Genomic DNA, 4,626 nt, shown 5'->3' with positions numbered 1-4,626 from the left:
AGGCTAAATGTTAAAAACAATGGCGCCAAAGATGGAAGGAGCCAGGGTCCCTGAATGACCGCCTGAAGTCAACCTGATCACCAAACCCCATCGAATAAGAGATGAACCTCTACTGCAGTGGTTCTCAACCTTAGCTGCACATTAGAATCACCTGGGAATCTTTTAAAAATCCTGATTTCTGGGTCTCATCCTCTGGAAGTTCTGTTTCTTTGTTACTAATGTTGTGGTCCCACCCCATAACAAAGAAACAGAATTTCCGGTGGATGAGGCCCAGAAATCAGGATTTTAAAAAGATTCCCAGGTGATTCTAATGTGCAGCCAAGGTTGAGAACCACTGCTCTACTGTCTTAATTCACTGAGGATTGAGGGTTGTTTGTATGTTACATCCCTCACAGCAAGCACCTGAGCCCTTCCCCAAATGGTGACAGGAAGGCATCAGCCACACAGATGTCCGGAGTGGACTGCTATTGCCTCTATTTAGGAAACTTGAGTGTCTTTATTGAATTCATTTCCTTCTTTTCCAGCCTTCCCTGTAGATTCCTTTATTTCTTGGTATTCTTTCTATATCTGTTTCTCTTTTATTATATGACCCGTCTGATGTCAAATGTATTCACTATTGATAAGAGATTCTTTTAATGTTTTAAAGAGGAAGAAAACAACTGAGTACTTCACAGATTAGAACAAAGAAGAGTGTGGTGTGGCAACCCTATGCTGAGGCCTGATGAGTCCAGGGCAGATGCGGCTGCCCCTCTTCTGCTCAAGGGAGTCAGATGGCAGCCCTGGGTTTTACCCCTGGTTCCATAGCTTGTTTTTGTGACTTTAGGTTAAGTTGTCTCAGCACACTGCTCCCTGGGGTATAATAATTGCAATGGATTCTGCTGTTTTTGATTTGAGGAACATTGCTGACTCATTTCTGCCTCCTTCACCTACATCAAGCTTTAAAAACGGCCTCTCCCAACAAAAGGGGCTTGCTTTCTCTCATAGGAAGACCTTGACTTTCAGGTTCCTTAACACCCACGGTCAGACTTGCTATAAAAACCGTGTGTCTATATTTTAATGTCTTTAGGATGCTTTCTGCAATAAAGCTTGCTTCTCTGTGCTGTACTAACAACTCTCTACTTTTTCCCTTCTTTCTCCCCTCTGTTCTGATATTCTCACTTCTTGTTCATTCTTCAAATCAAACACTATTGAGTTTATATTTTTTTAAAAAAAAATAATTTCTGGGCAAAGTAAAAATTCACCTAGAAAAGGTATGTATGTGGGTCTGTTTCTAACAAGAAAAAAAATGTTGAAGAGTAAAGGAGTAACTGAACTCAACAGAAAACATTGTCGAGGCTAGTGGAAATTAGGAGTTTTAATAGCATATGCATTTTTTTTTTAAATATATTTTATTGATTTTTTACAGAGAGGAAAGGAGAGAGATAGAGATAGAGAGTTAGAAACATCGATGAGAGAGAAACATCGATCAGCTGCCTCCTGCACATCCCCCACTGGGGAAGTGCGCGCAACCCAGGTACATGCCCTTGACCGGAATCGAACCTGGGACCTTTCAGTCCGCAGGCCGACGCTCTATCCACTGAGCCAAACCGGTTTCGGCGCATATGCATTTTTAAGTGTGAAAACAACACAACATTGAAACGTTTTTAAATCTTAGAATTTCTCCACCCTAGCATAAGAACTTTTTAATTTTTAATTGTTTTCCTTCAGGAGTTGTTCATGTGCCTCTTTTTTTTCACATAATTATAATCTCAATGCATATAATTTTATATTTTGGTGAATTTGTTAGGGAAACTTTTTTTAAAGTTCTTTTTTGTATTTTGTAGATGAATTCCAGGTATATTGAAGAACACTTTTAGGGTCAAAGCTGAAAGCCTGCTAACATTGGGCATCCAGATGTCATAGTTTCTGGCTGAAGAATGAGCTGGTCTTGAGAGCTAGAATGACACCAACCTCTGGACAAAGAATGATGAGTTAAGTGGGGCTTGTAGATGGTAGAGTTGCATGTTTTCTAACTGAAAAATGAAAAATTTATCAAAAAGTACTTAGGTATTGGGAATTGTTTGAGAAAGGTTGAGATGCGTGTATACCTCTTCTAAGGGGTTCTGAGGCCTTAATATTCAACCTCCTCCAAGTTATGCTACTGTATGTGTCGAAAGGGGGGGTTTAAGAGACATAGTCTGTTAGGTTTATGACTCTTCAGTGCATCTCACCTAACACCCTCATGATATATAGACAGGAATCTGAATCCGAGGATTCTGAAGCTGAGAGAGAATACGGACTTCACTGTTGCAGGAACAGAGGTGGGGTGGGAAAGCAGGTCTTAGCATTTCTAGCTCAGTGCTCTTTCCAATCCTGAGAGGAAGGAGGAACAAAGAAATGAATAGGATTAAGAGAGCCCAGCCGGTGTGGCTCAGTGGTTGAGCATCAACCCATGAACCAAGAAGTTCCCAGTTCAATTCCTGGTCAGGGCACGTGCCCGGATTGTGGGCTGGGTCCCCAGAGGGGGGCATGCAGGAGGCAGCCAATCGATGTATCTCTCTCATTGACGTTTCTCTCTCTCTTTCTCTTTTAATTCTTTTTTTTTAAGGATTAAGAGAGGAAAGGTGCAGTAGAAAAGAAAAGAAAAGCTAGAGGAAAGGAAGATGGTGCAGGGAAAGCATTAGGATGAGGGTTTCAAGCCTTTGCTAACCTGAAGAGCAAAACAGAAATCAGAGAACACTGAGTCCCCTGAAATGAGCATCTCACTTCAGATGTGTATAGGGGTATTAGAGGCACGTAGGGGAGGCAGCGAAGCAGTGGCTTTCTGTGTCTGCTTGGAAATCCAGTTTCCAGGAAGAGAAGACAGTGTGATGGAAGGTGGTCATTCGGGGGCTGCGAAGAACGCCGCCTCTCCTTCCTGGTTCACGTCTGTGGAGGCAATGATGTCTTTCCTTTTTTTCTTTCATAATTGACATTTTATCAATTGTTTTGAGGATAAGTACACAGACATTTCCATTTGTACACAATTCTTAACATACGTACCAAAAACTTAAAGTTACGTAGTGGTGATTTTTTTCTCAATAGTTATTCTGGTGAATTTTCAGCTTAAAATATGGAGGCTAAATTTCCTTAACGAAGTATCAAGTGTCTAGATCTTCAAATGTTGATGTGCTATAACATCAAAGTCCCACTAATTTGCAATGTAATGTCATATAAGCTACATGATGAAATCTTCAATCTTTCACAGCACATTAACAAAGTTACCAGGGAAAGGACTGCCTCACCCAAGATGTTACAGATGCACAAAATTCTGACAGGGAGAGCCAAGATGGAGGAGGGGTTTTCTTTAGGAAACAATACTACCAACAACATGGGAATAGATGTAATTTAAAACTTTCAAGACATTAAATGCACAACTGATGCCATATTGCCATTTAGTATGCTTTGTATTATAGGATATAACAATGACCCCCACCTATGGAAAGTTAAGATAATCAAAGCCTCCCATATTCAATATCCCACTATTTTCTGGTTATACCAAAACAAAACAAAACAAAACAAAAACCCAAAAAACCCCACAAAAAACAAACAATCAGCAAATGATTTCTTCTTTTAAAAAAGCATTTACACTACAAAATAGTTGATAAAAATATTCCTCTGGATTGTTTAGGAAGGGAGACAGGGACCACTGATAAGACATGGTATTTTATGTCTTATAATATGATTAATATGATACTAATCAGACTTGGCTTCTTTCTCTTCTGCTTCGCCTGAAGCTAGATTCTCCTCATTTTTAGTTTCTCCATTTCCCGCAGGTAGATCTTTAAGTTCTCGGCTAGCCACTTCAGCCTGTTTTTCCCCTATTCCCTTCATTTGTACTTTTTTTGTCTGCAGATTTATCCTTTCCTGCTGCCTTTTTTTTTTCTTTCTTCATTTCCACTTTTGCAGGAGCAGGTATAGCTGACAACTCTTGGATCTCTTCGCGACCCCCTCAGTGGTGTGGTGCTGACCATCCTCTTGGGGAGGGTGGCTGCTGGGCCGGTGCTTGCTGGGTGCCTTTGCGAGCCTGGGCTGCCTGGCCCCTGCTCCTTCTCCCACCACCCAAGCTGCTTGGAGCCACCGCAATGCATGCCTTTCATGTGGATTCTTGAGGACTGTGTCTAGCTGAAGAACAGATACAGGTGACCTACTAGAAGTGCCCAGAGCTGACCAATGCTCCACAAATTCCCCCGGCAACTCCTTTCTGGATAGTATGGGACTTCGGTTTGCCCTGGAGACGTCACTAAAGAAAAAGTTAAATACACAAACTCAACCTCCCTCACGTCATTAAAAGGTCCAGAAAGATTTTATAACTAGCCCAAAGTCCCATCGCTTAGAAGAACATAGCTAATAGGGTATAACCACCCCCCCAAAACTTAGTAGACGAGATAGTCTCCCCAAAATGGCTGCGATAAGGCCCTTTGATTCTTATACACACATGCTTTGCCTCAAACCAAATGTGTGAGTCTATTTCCTCTTAAGTCTGGTTGGTCTTGTGACTGCTTTGTCCAGTAGAATGAAGTGGGTGTTCTAGAACTCCCAAGCTCAGTCCTCAAGAAGACTGGCAGTGTCCATTCCCCCCGGGAAGCCAGCTGCCAAGAAGTCTGG

The 4,626-nt window shown here is 41.7% G+C and overlaps 1 long non-coding RNA gene across 1 annotated transcript in view; it reads right to left on the bottom strand.

Moving 5' to 3' along the window:
- Positions 1-2,931: 2,931 nt before the first annotated feature.
- LOC102772785 overlaps positions 2,932-4,626 on the bottom strand; it is a 4,905-nt gene continuing 3,210 nt past the window's right edge. Inside the window, exon 4 of the long non-coding RNA XR_001514103.1 lies at positions 2,932-4,261. This is a non-coding gene — a long non-coding RNA (uncharacterized LOC102772785). The remainder of the gene's footprint in view (positions 4,262-4,626) is intronic.

This window comes from Myotis davidii, unplaced genomic scaffold, assembly GCF_000327345.1.
Source record: "Myotis davidii unplaced genomic scaffold, ASM32734v1 scaffold616, whole genome shotgun sequence".
NCBI classification, from domain to species: domain Eukaryota; kingdom Metazoa; phylum Chordata; class Mammalia; order Chiroptera; family Vespertilionidae; genus Myotis; species Myotis davidii.
This window is presented reverse-complemented; position numbering and strand designations above follow the sequence as displayed.